Source organism: Oryza sativa, chromosome 9 (assembly GCF_034140825.1).
Source record: "Oryza sativa Japonica Group chromosome 9, ASM3414082v1".
Taxonomy (NCBI): Eukaryota; Viridiplantae; Streptophyta; class Magnoliopsida; order Poales; family Poaceae; genus Oryza; species Oryza sativa.
Window position 1 is genome coordinate 16,843,607 of NC_089043.1, and position 17,918 is coordinate 16,861,524.

Here is a 17,918-nt window from a genome sequence, read left to right on the forward strand (position 1 = left end):
CGGTTGACGGCCGTGCGTGCTGGGCCGGGGCTCGCGTCTACGGCGTTCGTGATGGTGTACGCAGAGGAGGAGATGCCTGCGAGCCCCCCCCCCACCAGTGGCACGTGTGTCTCCGGCGGCGCCTTGCTGTGCGAGTACGGGATCGAGTACGGCAACCGCGCCACCACCACCAGGGTGTACAGCACGGAGAAGCTGATGCTCAAGCCCGGCGTCGTCGTCGAGAACTTTGGCTTCGACAGCGGCGACCACCAGCACGGCCCCTACAAGAAGTTCGATGGCCTTCTCGGTCTCGGTGGCGCGCCGGAGTCGCTCGTGTCATAGACGTCGTCCCAATTCGGCGGGCCCTTCTCGTACTGCCTCCTGCCGACGAGCGGCGGCGGCGGGTTCATCGCCCTCGGTGTGCCCAACAGCAGCAACACGGCGGCCGGCTTCTCGTTCACTCCGATGCGCCGCATCCCCTCAGTGCCGACGTTCTACGTCGTGGCGCTCACCGGCATCAGCGTCGGCGGGGCGCCGCTCGCCATCCCGCCGTCGGCGTTCTCGAGCGGCATGGTCATCGACTTCGGCACGGTCATCACGGGGCTTCTGGCGACGGCCTACGCGGCGGTCACAGCAGCGTCGGACGTGGCGGCGATGCGCGTGGTGGCGAAGGTGCTCCGTGCACACAAGGCGCTCGGGTGGAGCACTGGCGACCCTTGCTCTCCGTCCAAGGCCTGGCGTCCCTGCTCCCGCCGCCGCCCTGCCGTGGCCGAGCCGTCCCGGCTCGGGCCGGCCGCCGTCGCGCCTCTGCTCTGCTGCGAGGAAAGAAGAAAGGGAAAAAATAGAGAAAGGAAGAACGGTGTCCAGGGGTATTTTGATACTTACACAACTCTTTCTCTCTCTATCTCGACCGGAAATAATAAAATTATGGGAGGAGTGTCCAGCAGCTAATTACTACTTTTTTACAGTGTCCACGAGCAAATACATGATCTTCGGGTGTCTCACAGTAAAGAACACAATCTTTCAGTGTGCTGTAGCAAATTTTGTTTATAATCTAAGAAGCTCACAATAGTATAACTATATTTTTAGTGTGCGTTGCTTCTTGGAACTTTTCGCTAATTCCTTTGTCTTGCTGGTGTCGGGCATCGATCTTCCAATCGATGCGTATCAAATCCCTCTTTTTTTTTTTCCGCTAATTAGACCTACCTACCTACCTACCTATCCTTGAGGTCCACGGCCGCCGCCGCGGCAAGCTCTGTTCAGAATTCAGAGGGCTCCGGATATTAGAATGGATTATACTGGTGGCAACCAAAGGCACATGACCCTTAGTTTATATATAGGTCATGTACTCCGGTATTAGAATGGATTATATCTCTTGTTTGGTTATAAGCACTGCAATGAATGAAATTGGAAATAGTCAAGTTTTTTCTTTTTAATCTACACGTACACTCTTCCTCCTCATCCCAACAAATTAAGCCGATGTCGCCTAACTATCTTCTTGGCAGTATTTAACCCAATCCATTGAAGCCCAAAATTCATGTCTATTGACTATTTTCATGATTTCTCACAAATGGATTAAGAAATATATTGTATTATTATTTGTTGAAATTTGGATAAACCATTGCTTTGTTGGGCCTTTATGTTCGTACCTTCAACTCGAAAACCAATAGAGACCCTTCGAGACAAAGCTTAACACCACTTGGCAGAGACATGCTCTATTGTCGGATGTTCAAATCCATATGAGAGGCCATGATGCGAATTAAGGATTAGTTACAATCGGGTGGCAGCAGATTACAATCCACATGATTCACTGGTAGGTTGGTGGAACAAAAGTGCAAGGCAACATAACAACACACAAATCAAAGGGGATGAGATCGGAAAATGCTTACGGTCGAACGTCCGATCCAGCGAAAAAGATCGGACTGGACACACCGTATAGCCCTTAACCCAAATTTCTAGCCAGCATGCATATTGTTTCTTTTTAACACCCAACACATTTTTCTCTTTCTTCAGTCAGCTGACATACTACTCGACCTTTTTTCATGTTCATGCATATAGCTTTTTAACAAGCTTCAAATATTCTTTTCCAAATAACCATATATTAAAATTCTGATTCGATTACACTGTTATATTTATTGTAGTTAAATCTTTATAACAAGATACGGCATGACTATATTCCAATCAAAATCTTTTTTTTTATTTTTTTTGTTGCAATAAATATTTGCTTATGTTTCAATTATTTTATTTAGATGTTTCAATAAGTATTTCGTATTGTTTCACAAGTTTACTTGAAAATATCACATACCATATTTTAATAATGTTTAAGTTGGTAATTTGTGATGTTTCAACACTTATAACTTGATGTTTCATACGTGATATAAAAAATATTAGGTATCTGCGAAATATAATACATGTTGCATATGATTTTTTTTTATGTTTCACTCGTTATGACTTAATGTTACATGTATTCGTTGATGGTGTTGCAGTCCATATATTTTAAATGTTGCATCTTCTTAAACATTTCATTTAATGAGTAGAACACATTTAATAAAGTGATGAAACATTATTTTATAAGTGGTGAAACAATATCCCATTTTTTGACAAATATTTTTTTATCAAAATATAATCATGTGGGATCTTGATGGAAAGATTTAATTGCGTTAAATATAGTGGTATAATTGGATCATACATCGGATAAATAATTTAGAAGAAAAAATAACATAGAGTCAATAGATCTTTATACTGCGTGAGAGGAGAGAGAGCAACTGTGCTGACAACGTGGCACACATGGTTACATGCTGCAGAGCGTGGACAAAGGAAGACCAGGTGCATGTGGAGCGTCCGATTTTTCAGAATTCGTCGGGCGTCGGCATACTACAGCGTGGACAAAGGAAGACCAGGTGCATGTGGAGCGTCCGATTTTTCAGAATTCGTCGGACGTCCGACGCGTAGTCATCTCCGATGATCGAAGCGTGACAAGAATCTTGGAAGAAACTGGTTTATAATCATCATTGGATCAGTGCTGCCCATCCAAAAACTTATCTCCTTCTATATATACTTCTTCTATATCAAAAAGTACGCATGTTTTGCATATGGCTGGGAGGGAAAAAAATACACTTGCGAAGTTAAATTCTAAAGAGACGACGGTATTGGCCTTCCGACAGCTTTCGGTGAATTCTTTCCCACTTAGTCCCCGATTCCTCCGACAGCTTTCGGTGAATTCTTTCCCACTTAGTCCTCGATTCCTGTTTGTATATATACTTAGCATTATGGGTGGATAGCGAGCCAGCTCGGCTCGGTCTAGCTCGTTAAGATAACGAGCTGGCTCGGCTCGTCTAAAAACCCAGCTCGGCTCGGCTCATTGCAAAGCTCGAGCTGGCTCGTTTGGCTCGCGAGGCCAATGCATCAAATCGTATACACTAAGAAAGAAGGGAAAAAAGGCAGCAAATCACATAAAATTCATGCAGAGCCAAACCGGCTCAAGCTCTGCTACATTGCTCCCTACCAGGCAGAAAATGGGAGTGCTTTACACAAAACCACTCTACCGGCAGATTTCCACTATACCACACCCTGCATTAATTCCGTTTCATTGCAGATCACAACCTTTGTACCCAAGAAGGAGCCGAGCAGGTCGATTAGTTGGTGCGGATGGACGGCGACGGCCTTGATGACCAGCGGTGGCTGCACCAGCAGCAGCGGCACAGAGGCAAGGATGGGATTGGCGGGTGGCGGCGGAGCGGTGGAGACGCGCAGGCGCGAGCATGCGGGGGCGCGGCAGCGGAGCGGTGGAGATGCGCGGGCGCGCGACGGCGGCGCTGCGATAGGACGGCAAAAGGATGGAGACTGGAGAGTAGAGGCAGAGACACGGTCGGACCGTGTGACTAGGGTTTTGACCCGATTGATGCTCTATTGGGCTGGGCTTCCAAAAAAAAAAGACCCTATGTGCTCTGTGATTGTGGGCCCGTGGCCTGTTGAGGTAGGGCTAGTCTAGCTCGTTAAGGCTCGCGAGCAGCTCGCGAGCCAGCTCAAGCCGGCTCGTTATCTATAACAAGCTAAAATGCCAGCTCGACTCGTTAGGAAAATGAAACGAGCCGACCCGAGCCAAGCAGAGCTTGGCCTGAGTCGAGCGAGCTAACGAGCCACGAGCTTTTCGTCCACCCCTATTTAGCATGGTGGTGTGTTTATTAAAATGCTTATGAATGAATATGCTCAAGATATATACTTACAGCGTCGTTCTCCATGCAAGCCATAGTTGACATCCGATGATGATGATGTTGTTGTCGGTCGATCACCAGAAAGGTGAATCACCAAAGTCTACCGTTGCATTGCTGTTGTACAACATATTGCCTGTCACGTGGTCATATCACTGAGTGGATATGCCCAACTTCATCCATGCCTTGCCGTCCTACACCGAAATCATGGTAACCTCCTATTCCGGTAGAAAGGCTAGCTTATTGGTGCCATTCACGTCCAAGTAGTCTGGCTCAAACGGATACCCCGTCTGCATCGCGCACTGCTTGCCGATGCCAAACGGGAACAGGATCTCGACATCGCCACACCTCTCCGGGCAGCCGGGACGCTGGCCTGCCAGTATATTGGCAGTTGCTGTACGTCGCCATCTAGACGGCTGAGAGACAGAAACAAAAACCGCTGGCAACAACTGCTCATGCATACCGCAACTTCATATTTGTTGGTGGTGCCTGTTGTTTGAGAGGTTGTATGCAGAGGTGGAGAGTGCCCCTCCTATCTACAGTGTAGGTATCGTGTAATTGTTCACGTTGGTGCTTGGGTACCGTAGTTTTTTTTTTCTTTTGCGTGTGTGTGCCTGGATAAAGTGTTGGTATTTTTTTTTCTTTTTTTTTTAGGGGGGGGGGGGGGCTCTATGTACGATGAAGAACCATTATTAGATAGTAGTAAATGCAACTTGCGGAAATAGTAATCAGATACAGCACATATTAATAACATATATATGCAGGACTTATTTATTTACACCAAGTCGCAAGAGACAATAGCATTGCAGCGTACTCGAAGGCGTCAATGTAGTCAACCCAGTATTCCATCAGATTGGGCTTTCGCCCTACCTGTCCCTCAGTAGGCACAATCCATTGCCTGTTAGCTCAGCAACCATGCATCAACCGAGACCTCACCAACATGCGACGGCTACCACACCTATCGACCGGTGCCACTCCGCTGGCTGACCTCCAAGTCCTATCATATATGAAAAAACGTTTCACTTATTGTTGGACTCCGGTGACCAAATCGGCCTTCCTCCCCTGACATCACTGCCCGTCTGCCCCCACCTCATCATAGAGGTCCCAACGATTGGATCTAGAAGCACAAGCCTTAGAAATAGGAGGAGCTCCAAAAAGAAGGAAGTGAACGTGTAGAATCGAAACACAAGAACTAAGCCAACCAGAGGGGGGTGAATGGTTGATATACCAAAAAACCAAAACTTTTAGCGGAAATAAAAGTTACCCTCAAATTCGATGGAGATCGGTCTGACCGAGATTGATCTGCCGGTCTGACCGAAGTGTAGCCGCCGGTCTGACCGGTGTTGATCTTCTGGTTGAACCGCCCTGGAATCCCTGCCGCGCCTGATGTCACCGCCGGTCTGACCGCCTCGCCCTAGCCGGTCTGACTGCCGGTGCGTCGCCGGTCTGTCCGCCGGTGAGTCGCCGGTTAGACCGTCGAAACCCGGTGAAACACAAATCGAAGAACTCTCAAAGTAGATGATAACTTTATTGCTTCTCTCTGTATTTACAAAATGCACTAACAGCACTCCTTACAAAAATCTCGACTAAACTCGAAACCCTAACTAAACTAGCAACTCAATTGCTCTCAAAAGCGATACCGGGAAGCCTCACGCTCCCCCTCTATTTATACATGAGGTAGACAACCTAAAGCCACGAACCAAACTCATACTAAGAGTCCTAATTAAACACCTTAGGAAACCCTCTAGTACAAGACACAAACTTTACATAACCAATCATACCAAATTTGGACTCCTTCCAAATTCGACTCCGCATCCCATAGGCACACAATACCTCCATCATATGCTATATGGAATCTCCATCAACCACGTGCATCAACTCTAGCCTTAGTATCCCGCATGATATTTGACCACCACGGACATCGTCTTACCACCAAGCCGACTCCCGGTCCATTACCGCAAATACTCTCCCGAGACATCGAGTCACCTACACATGAAACAAACAAAGAAACCATATTCCGAGACCAAGCTATCACCAACTTGACTCATTGTTAGCAAACAACAGTATTACATACGTATAGTATCCATCTAGATGCCATAACCATGAAACAATCACGGATATCCAAAGAAACAACCCGAAACCGAAACCGACACAGCGTCGGCCGGTCAGACCGCGGGCCTGGCTGGTCTAACCGCACACATAGCGCCGGTCTGACCGGCAACCTCAGCCCGGTCGGACCGGTCACATAAAATAACAGTGAATCCGGTCATCACCTGAAAATTGATTATCTACAAAACCACTTCAACGATAATCTCCAAATATCAAAACCAATAATCACAAATGCCAATTGTTCATTACAGAATAAGAATCAAAACTCACGTTGATCTTACAGAACGCTGCTACCCAACGATCTGTGGGCAATTAGATCGATCAACCTCCCTCTATTGCCATCACCTCCACCCGCGTTGTTGCGCTGCCATATCTAGTTGAAGAGCTCTAGACAAGGGAAGTGGAATAAAAGAGGAAATAGGACAGTCGCCGGTGACAGTGATGGAACAGTGCGGGTGGTGTTTTGGTGGGCATACTTTTTTCTCCCAAGTACCCTCCCACGGGAGTTATACACGGGAATCAAGGAGCACACTGAGTTTTGAAATTATCAAATGGGTGAATAGATAATATGATCACTAAGGTTTAGCTACAATAATGTCAAATGCGTTCATGTTATAAAAGTTAGCCGATATAGCGGAACGACGACTAACCTTCCCGATCCCTTCAATCATTGATCACCCAAGACACGTCAGATGACGACACAGGAACACACGATATTTGTTAACGAGGTTCAGCCGAAGCCTACATCCCCGAGGCTCTGATTATGGGCGCTCCTCCCCAACCAATATAGCTCCTAGCCGCTACGAGTCTATGGCCACGCTGCCATCCTCTCCCTGCGTGTCTACGCTACATTGTAGTCGCCATGGTTACATTGCGGTGCCCCCCTCTCTATTTAAGAGAGATGACGGGTTACAGAGTCCGACTCTAACTCCACCCCCTAACATCTATTACAACTCCAAGTCCAACTGTAACCAAATAGGACTAGTATATTCGACACCTATTTTAACAGTACCTATGTTTCATATTGTCTAATAAATAAGTACTTAAATTTTGTCACATGTACTCCGGTTCCATAATTCTTGACGTTTTAGATAAGGTTGAGTTCAAACTTTTATAACATTAATGTTATTTAGTTTAAAGGCATTAGGACAACATATATATAAATTTGTCTTACAAAGTACTACAATAAAAGTAAAAAAAAAATCAATTGTTGTATGTATTATAATAGAAAAAACATAGTCAAAAATACATTTTGGAGACTGCGACATTGTCCAAAACGTCAGAATTATAAAACTGGAGGAAGTAGCTTTTTGACCCATATGAAAAATACCACTTGGCATACCAGGTTGTTCTTGCATGCAAGATCAATGTTTAAATGTCCATTCTATACCCTAATAACATATACTTAGAAAAAATCAAAGGAGAAAAAAGAAAAAAAATCAAACAGAAGTTATGCTAACTGTTGTATAAGGGATGCTAATAAGGTTGACGACACCTTCTTTTTTTTTTCTTCATTTCATTTTCCATTTTCTATTTTCTTTAGTATGGCGACGACATGGATGATGAGGAGGAGCGGCGGCGGCAGGGGCATGAAGCTAGGAGGAGGAGGAGGTGTGGCGGCTGTGGCGAGGGGGAGAAGAGGAGGCGGCACGATTTGGGAGCGGAGGTGACAAAGGGAAGCGAATTTTTGTTTTTCCTTCCTTTTTTTTTCTCCTTTTCTCACGTGACAACGTGAGGATGTGGAAGGGTCTTCTTTGCAAAAGAAGTTTCATGAAGGGTCAAGAGTAAGTTTCACAAATTCAAGGATCCAACGGTTTACATCGTTTGGATCTGAAATCGAATGATCTATATGTTTATTTGGTGACGTGGCTTCATAATTTTGCGAGAAAGGACTCTCCTTTCACTTATTTAGATTCTTATGGTACAATGAACACTTGATTTCCCTTGAAAAACAATGAATGTATGATATAGTATATATGCCACGTACGATATGATATCGGCTATAACAAGAGATTGCTAGTACTTAATTAGCGCCCTGATTTGAGACGCTTCATAGCGTTCTTCTCAATGCTGAAACTTTTTGTGCTCTCAACAGTTGAGTTGATCACATAAGATGAATCCCCAAGAAAGCTCTCCATCTCTTCTGGGTTCTGTCTTGCGCATTGGTGTTCCATGACCTTCCTTAGCCTACCAAGTTCGTCTCCAATTTCCTTCATTGATGGCCTATTTATGGAAGACATGTCTAAGCATTTTCTTGCTAACTCTGCCATTTCTTCCAGAAACTCCATATTCTCGTTATTCTTAATTTGATCATTCAACATATCCTCGAGCTTGTTCTCCTTCATCGCAGAGAGAAACATCATCGACAAGACTTTCTCATGTTCTGGTGCATCAAGGTTGCATGCCTTCTTGCGTGTGAGAAGTTCGAGAAGAACAACTCCGAAGCTATACATCACTCTTATCTGTTAATTGGCATGTTTGCATGTACTCTGGGTCAAGATACCCACAAGTTCCTTGGACTAGCGTAACAAACTGCATCTCATCCGTTGGAGCCAAGATAGAAGCACCGAAGTCTGAGACTTTCGCTGAGAAGTTGTTGTCAAGGAGGATGTTGGATGACTTGACATCACCATGTAGGATTGGTGGTGAAGCACAAGAGTGGAGGTAGGCAAGCGCCTCAGCAGACTCATGGGCAATCCGAAGGCGAGTGATTAGAGAGATGTGATTACCATGGTTTTCATGGATGAGATGGAAGAGTGTACCGTTCGGGATGAACTCGTACACAAGCATGGGACCTCCACTTCGAGGCAACAACCTAATAGTTTAACAATGTTTTTGTGGTTGGTCTGGGATAGGATTAGCATTTCTTTACCAAACTCTTTCTTCTTTTGCTCGTCAATTGTCATGCATTTTTTGACAGCTACTTCAGAGTTGCTCTTGAGAAGCCCCTTGTAAACAATTCCATTGCCTCCTTGGCCTAGAATTTCTTGTTCATTAAATTTCTTTGTCGCTTGTTGCAATTCTTCTTCGGAGAAGATTTTGAATGCATGACCTTGTTGAGATTTCATCTCTTCAAATAGTATCAGACCACCATGCTGTTGAAAATAATTGTTTTTTATATGTTGTAGTTTTCTTCTCTGTTGGACATAGCATGCAAAAGTTATGGCAATCACTAGGATGACGAACCCAACACTTGCACCTGCACAATTCAAAAGTAAACTAGAGTTATGATTTTTTTTTTGAAATGTACAGAAAGGCTGTGTTTAGTTCCCTTCAAACTTCCAACTTTTTCGTCAAATCAAATGTTTGGACACATGCATGAAGCATTAAATGTGGACGAAAAAAACCAATTATACAGTTTACATGTAAATTGCGAGACAAATCTTTCGAGCCTAATTACTCCATGATTTGACAATATGGTGCTACAGTAAACATTTGCTAATGACGGATTAATTAGGCTTAATAGATTCGTCTCGCAGTTTACAGGTGAAATATGTAATTGTTTTGTTATTAGTCTACGTTTAATACTTTAAATATGGACTTGTTTGGTTCTTTACCCTACCAATTCATTGGTAGTGCCAAAGTCTAGGCAAACTTTGGCACTACCAAAATATTGGTAGGGTAAAATTATTTAGCAATCATTTGGATTGTTACCAATATAAAGCCAAATTCTCATTGTATAAGGAAGAAACTTCTAGGATATGACCAAATAGGATTGGGGCACTATCAAATATTTGGCTCAATCCAAACTAACACATATAGTATTCAATTTGTTTATAAATTGGTAGGGCATATTTTTTGGTATCAAACCAAAACAACCCTATGTGTCCGTATAGTCAAAATATTTTTGCCAAAACAACTAAACACGACCAAGATCCATGGCAAACACGACCAAGATCCATGCATGGCCTAATGATTATTTGGTCCTTGTTTAGGTTATGCGATCTTGGCTTGGATCTTGTTTGTTTTAGGCTATTTAAACAAGTTCTTTTTGAATAAAATGGTAGAAAACTGTGTGTACAATACTAGATAAAGCTGCTAGCAATAATATCTCATGGGTAACCATGAAGTTTCGTGATACGAAGTCACATAGACTTTATTTTACTCCATCTAATATCAAATATTGGTCGTTTTATACTGCTACGCAAGTTTAAGATCGTACATTAAAATGCACTTGTCCGCATTCATTAATACAATAAAAATGATCAATCATTCATTCATGAGAGGGATATTATTTATTCAAGTAACTATGAATCTAATTCTACTCCCTCCAGTCAGAAAGAATGTGTTTAATTATTTATTATTTAAAGTGTAGGTTTCAGGTATATACGTGAAAATGATATAGCCAAAAGTTTATCATAACAAAAGCTTTCGTGTACCTTTTTTTAAGAAGGTAGCGTATTCTCTATTACAAATTTTGTACCTTTTAATATCTCAGTTAACAAGATATAATATATCAAATTTTACGCTAAAAATTATAGTACCTCTTCGTATGTTCTTTAAACAAAAGAAAATTCTCAATTCGTAATGATGAGCTCTTGTATTTGAAATCAAGGATTGAGTGAGTAATGTGGGCGCAATCTTTAATTACTACTTTCAGGTTGATGCCCACACATGTAATTATCTTTTTGTACGGAAGAAAGGAGCCTATACCTATTACATGCCTAGCAGGAAAAGTGGACTTTTGATTAGGCAGGCAGAATCCATTCTTCATATAACTTCCTGGGTAGCATGAGCAATCGAAACTCCCTATCGTATTCTTGCATATTCCCATGCATGGGTAAGTAGCGTTGTCAAGGCACTCATTGATATCTGAAATAAAACCACCACGCTTGGTTAACATTAATATTTCTGCTATCTTATATGAATGTATTAATATATAGCGCATAGCTGTACCTTTGCATCCATCTTTAATGTATGGGTTGCCTTCGTATCCATGGGAGCACTTGCAACGGTAACCTCCCTTTATATCATCGACACAGTTACTGTTTCCACTAATACACGCATATGAAGTGGTGTTTTTTATAGCAATATCACATACATCCATTGATATATGATCCAGTCTAGGACAACGGGAGCTGCCCCATTATATGTGTCATAGAATATAGTGGAATTTGAAAGCTGTGGTCTCTATCACTGCCATATAGCTGCACGGGTTGTTCCTCCATATTAGACTGGTATTATAGTTTTCACTATCGAAAGTAGTACTATAACGCCATCCCTTTGTCGGGAAATCAACTTGGCAGCAACCATCACCAGAGCATTCACCATCCTTAAGGGCACGTTCGCATTTTGATACACAACCTGTTACAACCTGCAGGCATGTTGTATATATATAGGTAATATATAGTCAATACTAGAAGCAATAGCTGATTATACATTGGCTACGACTAAGAAGACATTGTCACCAGGCATGTTTTATTTTATTATTATATAGTAAAACAAATTGCAACAAAAATCTGCTAAATCAGGCAAATATTATTGTGGACTAACCCCAATGAGCCTCTGTGAGAAATTTAGTGAGAGCTACCATACTTTTTAATACTCTATCCGTCAAATATTATCCCATTTATTTGTTCCTAATATAATGGACTTTGAGATACTAAGAAGAATAAAAGTATAATATATATCACCTGAGTTATCATTCAATCCTTCAACATACCATTTTCTTTTTTTTTTACTTTTTCATGTTAAATGTGCCAAAAGTACAGAAGACATCACCTCAGTTGTACACTAGTAAAAAAGGCTTTTTCCATACGAGCAAAAGGCATCTTTGCATGCGAGAAGGTCTGCAAAAAAATCACCCTTTTCGCATGCGGCCGGCCCAACCGCATGCGGTTGCTTATACCAGCCGCATGCGAAAATAAATTCAGCAAACAAAAAAAAATAAAAATCCAAAATATCCCAAACCCTAGCCCACCGCCGCACGGTGCCGGATTCATCGCCCCCGCCACCCGCCGGCGTCGGATCCATCGCCCACGCCGCCCGCTGTCGTCGCGGCACCGGATCCATCGCTCATGCCGCCCGCCATCGTCGCCGGCACTAGATCCGTCTCCCCCACCGCCCGCCGTCGTCGCCGGCTCCGGATCCGTCGCCCCCGCCGCCTGCCGTCGTCGCCGGCACCGGATCGGCCGCCCCCGCCACCCTTGGCGCTGGATCCGCTCGAGGCGGCAGAGCCGCCCCCGCCGCCGCGGCGGTGAGGAGGGGGGAGGGGCGGTGAGGAGGGGATGGCGGTGGCGCCGCCGCCCGAGGTCGTCGTCGCCACGGGGGTGGGCGCCGCCGCTGGATCCGCGTTGGAGGAGGGCGAGGGAGTCGCCGGCGACGACGAAGGGGGGTAGAGGAGGCAGATCCACGCGGGCGGTCGCTCCCGCCGACCGCCGCCGCGTGCCACTGCGTGCCGCCCTCGGCCGCCGCCGCGTGCCGCCGCCTCGCGCCGTGTTGCCCTCGGCCGCCGCCCCCGCGTGCCTCCTTGCCGCCACCGCCTCGCGCCGCACCGCCCTCGGCCGCTGCCACCGCGTGCCTCCTCGGTGTCGCCGATGCCCGCCCGTCTTGCTGTGTGTGAGGGGGAGAGAGAGAGGGGGGGAGGGAGTTGAGGAGAAGTAATGGTGGAGAGGAGATAAGAGAAGATAAGGTTGGAGATAAGGTTGCTGAAATTTTGAAGTGGTGGAGAGGGAGAGGAGGCAAATCAGACTTCTAGATAAAAATGAACATTAAATCTAATTTTGTGGTATTAAATGAACTAATGTGAAAAGGTTGTCAAAAACAAAGTTGTAGAGATCATTGAGATCTACCAATTTTCTTTTGGTATTTCTCCATCCAAGTTTGATTGAGCTATATAAAATTTGAATTTTAAAATATAAGAAATTCAAATAATATTTTGAATCAATAAATAATTTCAAATGGAAAAGTTGTGAACAACAAAGTTGTATAACTTATCAAGATCTATAACTTTTGTTTTGGTCATTTTTCTATATGACTTTGTTTGAACAATTTGAATTTCAATTTAAAATTATAACAACTTCAAACAGCATTTTAAAATACTAATTGATTTCAACTGAAAAAGTCATCAATAACAAAGTTGTATAAATCATCAAGATCTATAACTTTTATTTTGGTCATTTTTTCATCCGACAAAGTTATTTGTAATATTGTTCATAAAATGTACATATCTCTTATATAGTTATAAAACTATAAGAGAGATTTACATTTTGTGATCAATCTTACAAAAATCTTTGTCGGATGAAGAAATGACCAAAAAAGAAGTTATATATCTTGATGTGTTATACAACTTTGTTGTTGATGACTTTTTCAGCTGAAATTAATTACTCCTTCAAAATATTATTTGAAGTTTTGAAATTCAAAGTTTTAATTGATAAAATAAAGTCACAAGAAAAAATGGCCAAAATAATAGCAGTAAGAACACAATAACATGATAGAGGATGATTTTAGAAACATTTAGAAAAAAGAATCATCTAATTTGGAGTGCATATAAGTGAGATACACTAGTTTCAAATTTTTCAAATTTTATTTTTGCATACGCCTCCTTAGGTGGCCTGTATGGAAAAATCGATTTTCCCATACGGGCGCTTAAGTGAGCCGCATGCAAAAATGAGCTCATTTTTGCATACGGCCGTCTTAAGAGGCCCGTATGAGAAAATCGATTTTTCCATACGGGCCACTTAAGGGGCCGCATGCAAAAATGAACCTCGATTTTTGCAGACGCCACTAGTTATGGTTCGTTTGCAAAAATCACTTTTGTAGTAGTGATATATATATATATATATATATATATTCTTTTATTTCTACCTTAATTGTTACTAAAAGTAGCATAATCTTTACTGACTTTGTCCTAAAATAAATCAACAACTTTTGTATATCTAGATTTATGTGTAAATTTTGATTTATTTTGGAACATAGGGATCGAGTATATTTATATATGGACGAAAGGAGTACAAAATTTGATATACCTTCTTAGATTTCTAAGGTACCAAAAGATATCAAATTTTAAACCAGAAAATGATACCTCTACAAGGACGACCATATAGAATACCTCACGCATAATTAATGGTCACTCTCCGGATTGACAACTTAGAAAAACTCTCTCTCATGCATGATATGAACATAGAATTCATACATAAATGGTCACTATCCACATTGACAACTTGGAAACTCTGTGTCATACTAATATTACCACATGTGGTTCTACAAGAGGGAGCATCTAAATTCAAATATGAGGGGAAGAAGCGTCTGCGAAAACTCACTTACGAAAGGAATTTTATTTTAAAATGTGAAACGATGTTCTTTTCAAATCATCTCTGATACGTGATTAAAAATTAATTGAAAACCACCTCTCATTAGTTGGGAAAGCCTCTGATAGTATTTTAACATTATCGTCTAATGTAAAATGTGATTTTTCACGTTTATCTCATGAAAGCATCCTATAAAAATATGGCCAGCAATAAAATCCTATAGCAAGAAAGAAAAAACCCAGAGTAAGATTATGTGACTCTTCAATTAGGCGCTAACAAAATCTCCAACGACAAAAATGCTATGGCAGGATTTTCTTTTCCATGACAAATATAAAATGGTATCCTCACAAAATTTTGATTACATGTTTTTTCAATGCCATATCTCTATAAGTGAAAGGTTAATAAAAAAACAAGCTGATTAATTGATCCACGTAAGAAGGAAAATTATTACAATAGGTGTCAAATGTAGTAGTCCTATTTAGTTATAGTTGGACTTTGAGTTGTAATAGGTGGTAGTGGGTGGAGTTAGAATCAGACTCTATAACCTGGCAACTCTCTCTTAAATGAAGAGGGCGCACGACAATATAACCATGGCTAATACAATGCAGCGTAGACACGCAAGGAGATAATGGTGGTGAGGTCATGGACTCGTAGCGGCTATGAGCTATATTGGTTTAGGAGGAGCACCCATAATCAGAACCCCAGAGATCTAGGCTTCGGCTGAATTTCGTTAACAAATATCGTGTGTTTCTGTATCATCATCTAACGTGTCTTGGGTGATGAATGACTGAAGCGACCAAGAAGGTTAGTCATCATTCTGCTATATCGACTAACTTTTACAACAAGTGATATCAAAGGAGAAGATTTCATCATTGGATCAAGAAGGCAGGCATGTGGAGGAGGAAATATGAGGTAGGGTCACGCACCAACAAGAGATCGTTAGTCGTGGTGATGAGATCGATGACGACAACAAGAACGTTCATGCGGAGATAACCATCTGGCTCGCGATCAAACCGGTGATGGTGGAATATGACTGAAAGACAGGGCCGAGCGTGGCCGAAACAAACTAAAAATGCCTATATTTCCCACTAATACATGTAGGTTGTGCCGGTGCTCAGAGTCACGCGAAGCCGAAGCGCAACAAGGTGATAGTGTGCCCTGAAAGTTTTAGTCCATAATGTTTCTACGGTGAAACGTTGTCCAGTTCCCCTCATACTGTATATATGTACTAGTCGTCAACAAGTGCATGGCACAAACTATTATTATTATTATTGATACTATAATTCAACTAAAAAAATAAATTATTTAAGTATGTTAGAATTAAAATATTATTTAAATATGTTGGCTATATTATTTAAAATTGTATATGCTTATATTAAGAAGAGTGTGCGCTATTTACAACTTGCTAATTATTAGTTTCGAATGCCAGAATTAAATTAATAGAACACTAAATGGAGATGAGATGGGTATGATATGATATTTATTATTATTAATTACAAAATTATTAAATTATAGTATATTAAAAAACTAGTGGTTCATGTCTGGTACTACTCGCTAATTATTAATTAATTTCGAATTTTAAAATTAATAGTGGTTCATGCTTGATTGTTTAATTAACGCGTGATATCAACACGATCTACGGTCACGATAATATAATCCATATAATCAATGTATTGATTGAATCTTTGATTAATGTAAAAACTCTTATGCAAGTCAATTATATATAATGATATTCTCACATGACCAATCCGAAGTCGTCCTTGATATATAAATTAAAGGGAGAAATTTGGCTAATATATAGTATTTTTTAAAGGCCATATAGAACATTTGTGATTTAATTAATGCAATTAGATTGATGAAGAATCAGAATATTTACATTATTGATCTGCATATATGAAAACGTTCGGCACCCGATCACAAAGATCTTGTTATCCTTGTCGGATATCCAGAAAGGTGTACCAGTGAAATCCACAGGTTCTCTGTTGCGCTCCATGGTTCCCGTTGACTGGTTGTAACAGTTCTGGGATATGTTCATCTTCATCCAGGCCTTGCCGTCTGCCAGGGAGATCTTGGTCACCTCCATACCCCTGAAGAAAGGCTTGCTGGTGCCGCCAACGGACATGCAGTCGAGCTTAAACGGGTAGCGCGTATGACGCGCCTCAAGTGCACACCGATCATCACCGATGCCGAACGGGAATGGGATATCCACGACGTCGCACCTCGTCTGGCAGCCCGGCTTCCCGACAACCGCTGGCGCTAGTGCGTCAAGGGCTGCAACCGGAGCAGAGAGGGAATAATGGCAGAGCAGCAGCAGCAGCCGTAGAGACAACCACGGAAGAAGCAGCGCGCGGCTGGACATTATGGCGGCCTGATCGCCTCTGCTGGCTGGCTACTCCGGTCGCAAGGTCGCAAGTGATTAGCAACTTCTGTGTGGTGATTGGTGAAAACTCTTAACGGTCTAAAAACCTTTGTTGTAGCTATGCTATTTAATGGAATGACACGCGTCAATATCGTGCGCGTGCGCGTGCCTAGACGTGCTAGACCTGGTATATATACCATCTGCACGTGTAGTTTCTTTGTTTTACTTTTTCCTTTCGCATTGAAAACAAGCACGTGTAGTTTCTGAAATTGGAGTGATTGAAGGGAGAATTGTCTACTCTGCTCGATCGGCCGGTATCATTGATCTCATGGAAGACCACTGAAACCGGTGCCCAAAATTTCCACGCAAGAGATAAGAATAAAACGAAATATGTAATTGGTAAAGCCCATACCGACATACAATTTATAAACTTATTAAGAGATCAGGACTAAATATATTATTAGAAGGATAGTCCATGAAAAATAGTATAAAAAATATTTTAGAAAAAAAATAATCACCAAAAGTTACAAATACCATATTAAAACCCCTTAATTACTAAATATACTAATAAAATAATACATGGATAGTAAAACATCAATGTAAGACCATATGCCAAATACCATATGAGGATAAATAAATTTTAATATAAATAATAATTAGATTGTGTCATGGTTACAGATAATATATACTCCCTCCGTTTCGAAATATTTGACACCGTTGACTTTTTAGCACATGTTTCACCGTTCGTCTTATTCAAAAACTTTTGTGAAATATGTAAAATTATATGCCTACATAAAAATATATTTAATAATAAATCAAATCATAGGAAAAAAATTAATAATTACTTAAATTTTTTGAATAAAACGAACGGTCAAACATGTTTAAAAAAGTCAACAGCGTCAAATATTTTGAAACGGAGGGAGTACTTTCTATCCTACGACTTTTGGAATATACGGATACGGCATACCTTCGTATGTACGATATACTTCCGTATATGATAAGGAAATCGAC

At 41.9% G+C, this 17,918-nt stretch overlaps 1 pseudogene; it reads right to left on the minus strand.

Annotated features, from left to right (window-relative positions):
• Positions 1-8,326: 8,326 nt before the first annotated feature.
• Positions 8,327-17,241, minus strand: LOC9270321 (putative wall-associated receptor kinase-like 16; annotated as a pseudogene).
• Between the last annotated feature and the right edge of the window lie 677 nt (positions 17,242-17,918).